This window comes from Mesocricetus auratus, unplaced genomic scaffold (assembly GCF_017639785.1).
Source record: "Mesocricetus auratus isolate SY011 unplaced genomic scaffold, BCM_Maur_2.0 Super-Scaffold_100004, whole genome shotgun sequence".
Lineage (NCBI taxonomy): Eukaryota > Metazoa > Chordata > Mammalia > Rodentia > Cricetidae > Mesocricetus > Mesocricetus auratus.
Genome location: NW_024429189.1, coordinates 60,237,786 through 60,247,919, shown reverse-complemented (window position 1 = coordinate 60,247,919; position 10,134 = coordinate 60,237,786). Strand labels below are relative to the sequence as shown.

At 48.9% G+C, this 10,134-nt stretch overlaps 2 long non-coding RNA genes across 2 annotated transcripts; one reads left to right on the top strand and one right to left on the bottom strand.

Moving 5' to 3' along the window:
- Positions 1-499: 499 nt before the first annotated feature.
- LOC121140437 lies at positions 500-2,393 on the top strand. Its single transcript, XR_005877270.1, has 2 exons — positions 500-730; positions 1,540-2,393. It is a non-coding gene; the product is annotated as an uncharacterized LOC121140437 (long non-coding RNA).
- Positions 925-9,900, bottom strand: LOC121140436. Its single transcript, XR_005877268.1, has 4 exons — positions 9,827-9,900; positions 5,292-5,548; positions 4,813-4,864; positions 925-2,673 (listed from the first exon to the last, which is right to left on the bottom strand). It is a non-coding gene; the product is annotated as an uncharacterized LOC121140436 (long non-coding RNA).
- Between the last annotated feature and the right edge of the window lie 234 nt (positions 9,901-10,134).

The window sequence follows — 10,134 nt, the reverse complement described above, 5'->3', positions numbered from 1 at the left end:
TTGGTGAGATGTGAATAAAGCTTGTGTGCTTATGAATAGCATAGTACCCAGGCCATTTTCTTGGTATTGGTCACTGTGTTCTGATTACACAAGACGTTAGAGAAGATGAAGGGAGGACAACTCTCTGTGCAACCTCAATGACTTTTTCCAAATCTAAAACTATTTTGACATTAAAAAAAAAGCAACATACCCTATGAAAAATCAACTCATCCTGTGACATTTGTTTTGCATTTTTAAAGATGGGATTCTTACAATCTGTTGGGCACTGCTGTTGACCAGTACGAGACTGAGCAGTCGATGCCGCAAGGTTCATGTCCCTCTACAACCTCAGCATGTAACTAGGTCTGGAAAAGGAATGTGGATCTTCTCAGGTATAATTAAGGTGTGGTTAGACTGCATAGAGTGGGACCTGATGACCAGTGTCTTTGCAAGAAGACCCCTGAGCACACATGCACGCTCATTGTTGGACTTATGCCTTTGTCTCTCCCTCCAGTCTCCCATCAGGAGGCTGACTCCTCTCCTGGAGCATAACGGCTTCCCCATTCAATCTAATGGCACAGTCTGTTCTGGAAGACCACAGTTGGCAGTAGCACCAATGGAAAGGATCCCACCTCTGTCCCAGCACCCACTGCAGAGATTGCAATATGGAATGCGTTGGATTTCCTCAGCTAGGCTGTGAGAAGGGCCTACAGAGATCCTCTTAGGAGTACGGAGCCTGGGCTGGGAGGAGGTAGGATGCTCCCTGGGATGTGTTACTTTGCTAGGGCTGATGTAATGCAGGACAGGGGTTCTCTTGTATCCTTGAGGGGTGGATTCCAGACCCCTGGGAATGCCTGAAACCATAGATGATAGCTATGGTAAAGTTAACATAAATTAGACACAGAAAGAGACAATAACAAATAGTATACTAAAATTGCTATATTACGTAAAACAAGGATTATTTAAACATAAGCTCTGTGATGCTATAATGGTTTATTTGATAAGAGACAATAAATGACTTACAGAATGGCAGTGTATACAGTGTGGGTACATTGAGCAAAACATAAGCCCTATAATACTTATAGTCAATCTGATCAGAGAGATAGCAAAGTGACTAACAGGAGGATAATATATGCAGTGTCAATGTGGTGCACAAAACATAAACCTTACTATGACAATCAATTTAATAACAGAGCTGGCTAAGTAACTAATGGGCAAGTAGTATATAGTATGAACACACTGAACACAGCATAGGCCCTGTGATACTATGATAATCAATCTCATGATGGAAACGGCTATGTAACTAATGGGTGGGTAGTGTATACAGTGTGGATATACTGGACAAAGATTAATTCACATCTTAGGTAGGAGAGTGTAGGGCAATGTGAGCTTTCATATTGCTACTTAGAATGTTTGAAACCTATGGATTGAGTATTTCTAGGATATTTCACTTGGTGTTTTTGGGTTGCATTTGGCTATAGATAACTGAACCTTGGAAAGCAAATCTATGGGTAAAACAATTTGGAGTGCTGGAGACAAATGAAGTATATTCTTTCACAGTCTGGAAGCCAGAAGAGTGATATCCAGGTGAGGAGCTTCTTTGTTGCAGTGCTGGAGACAAATGAAGTATATTCTTGCACAGTCTGGAAGCCAGAAGAGTGATATCCAGGTGAGGAGCTTCTTCGTTGCAGGTTCCCAGAGGAACTGGTCAGTGCCTCTCCCCATCATCTGCGGGCTACTGGAAACACTCAGTGTTTCTTAGTTTGTAAATGCACCACTTAGATCTCTGTTGCCATTGTCACAGGGGTCTCTGAGCGTGTGCCTGTGTGTTCAGAGGTCTTCTTGCAAAGACACTGGTCATCAGGTCCCACTCTATGCGGTCTGACCACACCTTAATTATACCTGAGAAGATCCACATTCCTTTTCCAGACCCAGTTACATGCTGAGGTTGTAGAGGGACATGAACCTTGGGGAAACACTGACTGCTTAGTCTCGTACTGGTCAACAGCAGTGCCCAACAGATTGTAAGAATACCATCTTTTAAAATGTAAAACAAATGTCATAGGATGAGTTGATTTTTTTCATAGGATCTGTTGATTTAAATAGTTTTAAACCTAGAGGAAAGACACTGAGCTTCTAGATCAAGTCTCAGCTGAAACTCTCATCATTTCTGGGATTTTTTTTGAGTTTTCTGGTTTGAGAAAGCAAGGTTTCTGCTTTCTGCTCCCTGAGACTCAAAGAGCCCCACCTGACTCAGCTAAAGCTGGATGCACAGAAACAAAGGCCATCAACAGGCTTAGGCTCATCGCTGCATCTCAGCTCTGTTTCTCTGTTGCCTTCACTCTTGGGCAGCTTGCTTTTCTACCTAGAGATCTAAAAGTCCAAATAAAGTTTAGCCACTTCCATGGGAAGAACACAGTTTTTTACCTGTCTACTTCTGTCACGGCAATGATGTGTAACAAGCATTTCCAGAAAGCTCAGTCGTTTGCTACAATCTTTTTTCCATACTCAAATATGGAGTTATGTTGGACTCCAGGCTTCAGTTGGATTCATTGAGCTCTCCATCCTGGAACCCCCAGAGGAAGCTGCCATGGCCAGCTGGGTAAATCTTCTCAAAGTGGCAGTCGGGGCAAACACACCTCAAGCTTCCTTCAGGCCTGACTTTGGGACTGGTGACTTGCCACTGCTGGACAGCTTCCATAGACAGGAGAAAGACAGGTAGCTGAATCCATGGTGAACCAGAGAGAAAGACTACTCTCCCACAGCAAGAATGGGAGGGAGGACAGGGACCTTTGTCAACAGATAGCTTTGCCTTCCTCGAGAAGCTCCTTGAGCTGAGTCCCTCACCTGACTCAGGGTTGCTACTCTTCCCATTGTGTCCTAACCAGGGGCGGGGAGTAGGGAGGCTCTTGGGGCACTGTAACCATCATCAAGACTACAGGGTCTTTATAGGTAATCAGTCAGTCAATGAGAAGATAAATTGCTTAGACTAGCAATCTGTGGCTCTCACAGTGTATATCCTTCTCCTGGGGATTTTATGAGAAGCACTGATTCCCTTTTGATGGGCCCAGGCAGAGACTGGGAGTCATGTCTACTGGGTACCTAAAGACCAACTACAACACCGGTGTCTCTCAGTCTCCACACGCTAGTTTTGCAAAATCGCTATCCCACCTGCCATGAAGACTTACTTGGCAGGGCCAGAATGTGGGTGCCATGCATGACATCCCTATTATCCGTCATTCACCCTATGCTCCCCAACTCCCTGCCTCCAGGAAAGAGCTCAGTCTGGGCCAGCCTGGAGTCAGAAGCAGGTATCACTGCACTTCCCATTAACTGCCCTAAAATTCCCTGTAATTCCATTGATGTGATCCCCAAGACTCAATTACAGTTATCAGGCAATTAGGCGCACCACAGTGAGGTGATTGCAAAATTAACGCTGGCCCCCCGTCCAGCATCTTTGGATCCTCCCAGGGAGCATGACTCTATCATCCCGCATCTGGGAGACAAATGGCAGCTGATCTTCCCTGGGGCTCTGAAAAGAATGTTCTTAGAAAAGGACCCTGGGGCTACCAGGGAGGGGACAGCTGATTCCGCATCTGCAGAGAACTCTGAGCAGTCTGTAGCCTGCAGAGCAGGTGCAAAGTAAGGTGAAGTCAGGCAGACAAATGTAAAAGAAAATCACATCTTGGCTACACTGACATCTGTGCAGTGGTCAGTGCTGCTAAATGCTGATATCATCGCCTTTTAAAGAGAAACAAACCCTCCCTACCTTCAGGTTGTTAGGGAGACAAGGATTTGTGTATTGCTTCACTGGGTCCCCACGGGCTCCTGTCTGATCCTCTGTGTCCCCAACTATAAAACAGGGATAGTAAATCATGCCTAGCCTATGGGCTGGACAAGAGGACAGTGTGGGGGTGATTTTGGAGCCTCCTGTGGACAATGCCATGTGTTAATGACATGTGCCTCTTTTCTGCTGCACCCTCTGGAGGCTGTTTTGCACAAGTTCCAGGTCTCCATGCTTGGGAGACCATTGTACAATGGGCAGAGGGTGTTCACCCACTCACAAGAGAGAATTGGTAGTTATCTGGATGTGGAGAAAAGAGGATCAGTCTCTGAAAGTGATCTTTGACTTTTTAAATGAACTTTGACCCATACCATCAGTGAAGTGGTGCAGCAGAGACCCCAGAAAAGAGAGGTGAGTGAAGGTGAGGGGCAAAGGAAGTCAGCTTCCGGAGGACTGGGGAGCCTTGGTGACTGGGAATCTCACTCATCAACTTGCCATCCCGGTTTCTGAAGCACACACTTACCTGGACATGTGCGCTTCATTCACACAGAGACATGCATTAGAATACACAGTCACAGGCACAGTCCCACAGCAACACATATGAGCACGTGCCTGGAAGCTAGGGAAAGAAGCATGCAGGGAAAGACAGACCGACAATCAATATGCACCTCCAATAGAAGTACACACAGATATATACAGAGATAGCCACTCACAGAGACAAAAATACATGATCAGATGCATGTATGCGTGCACAAACAAAGCATACACTCATACATACATGATCACTCATGGCACCTTAAAACCAATGCCCTGGCCTCCAGGCTCAGCCCCACAGCATCCTTTGTAGTTGAGTCTGTGACTCCACAACTGTCCACTAGACGGCGCTCCTGTTCTAGAAGTCCCGAGGCGCTAGCACATTGATATTCAGAACAGGAAATCAAGGCTTGGTTGTCAAAACTCCCTGCCCTTTCCAAAGTGAGAAAACGTGGTTGTGGAGGAGAGGGGGAATGTTCTAGCTCCTACCCGGTCACTCCTGCCCTATTTCTTACCGGGGAATTATGGTCTGAAACAGGAAATCCAGGAGAGCCTTTAGTCACCATCCTGTTTAGAGGGGAAAGATAAAAGAAGCCATGGTTATGAAAAGGTAGTTCCCAGGTTTGTCAGACACAGTCCCTAAGTCGCTGACTCTGTGACCATGAGTGAATTACTTGGCTTGCTCTTCCTCTGTTTCCTCATGGAAGTCTCCCCTACCCCCAGTCCCTGTGCAAACCTACTTCCGCATCCACATGTGTCTATATATTCAGATCTCTGGCTGTTCTCCCAATCCAGGTCTCATCTCAGCAGCACTACACACACACACACACACACACACACACACACACACACACACACACATGCACATTCACACCCATACACATCCAACAAAGCCTCCCTGACCCTCTCTGCTAATACTTTGCAGCTTGAAACTGCCACATTGTTTCAAAGTTGTTTAGTCCCCTTCTGGATGATGTTCCCTTGAAAGCAAGACCTGAGGGTTCTCTTCATCCTTGTATGGCCACAAGCATGATGCCTGGGACCAGACAATCTCGGCTCTTCGCCTGCAGCCTCAGGTCTGTGCTGGTGCTGCCCTCCAGTGGCGCTGAGATCATGACGACTGCTTTTTCCGGTGCCCAAGTGTATGTAACCTGTCCAGCTCCTTTAGGCGGTCCACCATCCACTGTCCCTAGGACACATCTCGGTGGGGCATGGTGGAGAAGCAACCTTGTCTTCCAATGATCTTCCCACCTAGGTTTGAATAACCAGCCCCTGAGAAAAATAAGCTTAATCTCAGAAGACACCAGACGTGATATGCTGTCTGTCTCTACAAAGTTCTGGCTAGGTACAAGCCAGTCTGACTCTATTTTATTCACGTAACCGCTAACACCCAATGGTAAAAGTGTCTGGTCTGGGACTGGCGGTTAAAAGCGCTGGCTGATCTTGAAAAGGACCCAAATTCGGTTCTCATCAGGCTGCTCACAGACAATGAGGGCACCGGACTCCCTCTTCTGGCCTCTACAAACACTCGCACACACAGGATACGCAGAAATAAAAGTTTTTTAATTGCCTGGCCTAAGGTACCTGAAAACCTGCCCCTCCATCAACTACCCTGCCTGAGCACAAGGCAGCCGCACCTTGCAAAATTCGTGCTTGCAAGTGGAAAACCGCTCGTGGTGTGGTATGATTCTGCTCTGCGGCCACGTTTTCTTTTCCTGCCATTGCCGCTAATATTTCACTGATGCTCTGCTGGAAATCAGCAGCTCGGTTCCCCGTGCCAGACGGGCAGTCTTCATCGTGGCTGGTGGCATCTCGATTTCTTCCCGGAGTTACTGATTTTTCGGGCTCCTGCTTCAGCACCACTACTTATAGAGCCCTCGAATGACATCGTCACGAAACAGGTTAGACTGACTGGGGCTGTGACTGTTGACAGTGGTAAGCTAGTGGTGGCATTTGCAAACTGCAACGCGCATAAACGGGAGCGCATGCGCTGAAGAAGGCACTTATCCAGGTTTAATGACCCTCGGCCACTGTGCCTGTGATGAGTTTGCCGTCCCCAACTAATAACCTACTTAGTGCCTCCAACTCTAGGAACTTTGGCAGTGCTTGGGAGACTGTTTTCGGTGCTTTTGTTCTAACGTGGCGGGGGGGGGGGTGTCACATTGTGATCAACCTCACACAAACAACTTGGACCTTGCCAAAGCCACGTAGAGTAGCTTCGATTCTCGGGAAGGCGTCCTGGTTGTGCGCTTACCACCACTATCCCGAGAAGGTGGGCTATGGGAGCACACTTAGCAACAAAAGAGGGGCCTGGCCGGTGCCAGGCCGTGTGGGGATTGGCTGCTACCGAAGTCCCTTGAGTATAATTTGGCTGGCCCAGCTCTGCTGTAAGGGGAAGACGGGGGTCCACCACCCCGGTGCGGAGCCAGAAGGAGTGTTAGACACGTGTTGGGTGGGAGAGGGTAGAAGTCATCCATAGGATTCGGTACCGTCTGAGCTTGAAGTCTGTGTAAGGTTATCTACATTTCCACATTGCCAAGAGGGGCTTCTCAGCCCAGCAGCCCCTGCGGCCTGTCCTTTTGACCTTCCCTGGCCTAGAACTGCTTCCAGAAAGCTCCGTCACCTAGCTCCAAAAATAGGTAAGGCCCATTCCCCACCTGAGGAAAGAGAGGGGAGGGGCAGCTAAGGCCGAGCTCTAAACCAACTGGTTTTGCTTGCATATAACCTCGAGCAAACCCCTCTGTTTTCCCTGAGCCTCAGTTTCTACCTCTAGAAAATAATGTCCTGGGGGAGGGCAGGAGCCCACTTTGGACTTTTCACACTCTGGCTCTGAGTTGGGTCTAGCCTGAAGGGGAGGTGGACCAGCTCCCAAGGCCTCTTCACTCCCAGCTGCCCCATCCAAGCTTGCTGCTCCCGGCTGCCCCGCTCCCAATACAGCAGATGAGCTGTGCACTTGGTGAGGATAGGTTAGGGGACCCCGAGGGCCACACTTGACTGGTCCCCTCATTAAACAAAAGCACCAGCTAGGGCAGAGGCCATGGCCAGAGTTAGGACCTGCTGGCCTGGAGGAGAGCCTTACTTCCCTTCTAGACCCCAGCTGCCCCAGAGCTTTAGGTTAGTCCCCAGATTACAGTGTGGAGACGCCCTGTTCTCTAGACCCCAGCTGTCCCCGACCCCCCCACACACACAAATGAGCTGTTTTGGGTTCTCCTGCTGTTTTAGCTTACACTGCCTCCAATGGTCTTTCACCCCTCCTGGCTCTCACCGTCTTTCTGTGCCTGTTCTGGCATGAACCCCTCTATTTACCTTGGGCTGCTCAGAGCCGCTCAGGTCCTGCCCATGTACTGCTGCGACTCCTACCCTCAAGTTCCCTTTCTCTCACCAGCCTCGCATCTGTGGGTTCCGGTGTCCCTCCAGGGATCTGTCTGTAGGTGGGGTTCCGGTGTCCCCTTCAGAGTTCTGTCCTATTGATGGGGTTCTGGTGCTCCTCCAGGATTCTGTCTGTTGGCAGGGTTCCAGTGTCCTCTCCAGGATTCTGTCTGTTGGTGGGGTTCTGGTGTCCCCTTCAGGGTTTTGTCCTATTGATAGAGTTCTGGTGTTCCTCCAGGGTTCTGTCTGTTGGAGGGGTTCTGGTGTCCCCTCCAGGATTCTGTCTGTGGGAGGGGTTCTGGTGTCCCTCCAGGGTTCTGTCTGTTGGCGGGGTTCTGGTGTCCCCTCCAGGGATTGTCCTATTGATGGGGTTCTGGTGTCCCCTCCAGGTTCTGTCTGTGGGTAGGGTTCTGCTGTCCCCTCCTTCTTACTGGGCTCCTTCCCTACTCCTGGGTTTCAGCACCAGTTTGAAAAGTTCAGGCTTGGGATTCAAGGGGACATGGAGGCAAATTGCCATTTGGATATGAGATTTATTAAAAGAGTTATCGATACTGTAGACAGACAGCTCTGGGGAAAGATTAGGTGCACTGGGCACAATGACAGTCCCTTGTACCCTGGAGGAGGAGGGTGACTGACTATCACACTGTTGATAGACAGGTTATAGCACATGCTTGCAGTCCGGTTGCCTGGAGTCCTGGGGCTGAGGACAGAGAGAGTGGGCATCTATAAAAACAAGTTAATGGAGATTTGCAAAATGACTTAGCCCTAATTTACAATCCTCTGCTGCTGGGGGCTGATAAAAGCACACTTGTTTTCTCCTGTCCTCCAGACACCAAGGACCCCATGGAGCAGGAGAAAGGATGGGGTGGGCTAGTTCAGACACAAGGAACCCCAGGCTAACGGACCCAGAACCCGCCTCAGTCATTTCTACCCTCTAACCTCTGCCAGATTTCAAGAGCCTCTTCATGCTCCCGTCTCCTGTGGAGAAGGGTCCTGAGGGCAGGGGTGCCTGCATCTCTCTCCATGTCCCCAGCACCTGCTTCCTGATTGGAAAGGTGTAGGCTAAAGCCGTGTGCATGAGCCACTGACACAGATGTCCCAGTTCAGAAGCTCTCTGAAGATGACTGCCTTAAAGACTCTCTCTGCCCATTCCCGCCTCACAGTCCCCAGACCGCCAAGCTGAAGAACCAGCAATTTTTCACTCAGCCTGGGGACAGCAACGAGGAGCAGGGGCTCTGAGTGAGAGAACAGAAGGAAGTGGCAACCCCGCCATGGTGGCCAGGGTTCCAGGAAGTACCTAAAAGCCCGGGGAGGACTGGGGAGATGGCGCAGTGCAGAAGATCCAGGTTCAATTCCCAACCACCATGTGGTGGCTCACAACAATCTGCAACTCCAGACCCAGGGCGTTCTACACCCTTTTCTGCCCTCCAAAAGCATGAAGTGTGTGTGCAGGGCTCAGACAGACATGCAGGCAAAATCTCCATAAGTATGAAATTATTTTTTAATTTAAAAAATAAGCAAAAATCATGGGAGTTTCTCCTCAGTGATATTTGCACACCTGTGTGATTTCACATGATTATCTGACAAGGGTTCATGTCCTTCCCGAGTTGAGTTGAATTTCTGAAGACTTTCATCACTAGAGGTTGGAGGATACATTAGGTTCTGAAAAGGAGTCCATGAGGAAGACAAGTACCCAGAGAAGAGAAACCAACACTGCCCCAGTAACTGAGAAAAGTTCAGATACTGGAATCCCATATTCCAACACCAGCCCCAAGCCCTCTGAGGAAGGCAAGCATAGGGAATAGCTTAGCCACCTGGGACTCTGCTTACCTTAGGCTATGGACACATTCCTGTAACATGAATAATAAAAACCCAGAGAGAGATATTGGTGTTCAAGCTAAATATCAGAAAGTAAAGCAGCCAGGTAAAACAGCCAAGCCAGTAGCTCTTACCTCTACCAAACTGAAATGACAGTCCTGTCTCCACGAACCCTCAGACAAATGCCCCGCGTTCCCGTTACCTCTCATCGTATATTCTTTTCTCCACCCAGTCATATGACTCCTGTCTCCATCTCCCTAGTGCTGGGATTAGAGGTGTTTGATCCCAAGTACTGGCATTAAAGGCATGAGCTCTGCTACTCTTTTGGACTGATTCACTCACCGTTAACCCAGGGTGCTCTTGGACATACAGAGATCCATCTGCCTTTCTCCTGAGTCCCTGGGATTAAAGGTGTGTACCACCACTGCCTGGCCTCTATGGCTTATGGCTGGCTTTGCATTCTGAACCCTCAGGCAAGCTTTATTAAATCATAAATAATATATAACCACCCACCTGTCTCTGAACAATGCACCCAGCAACCTATTAGCAACCTCAGACCCCCCACCTGCATCAAGCTGCAGGTGCACTGCTGCAAACAGTGGAAATGGCTTATTCCCTTGGCCACGCCTTGCTAGCACCTGTTCCAATTC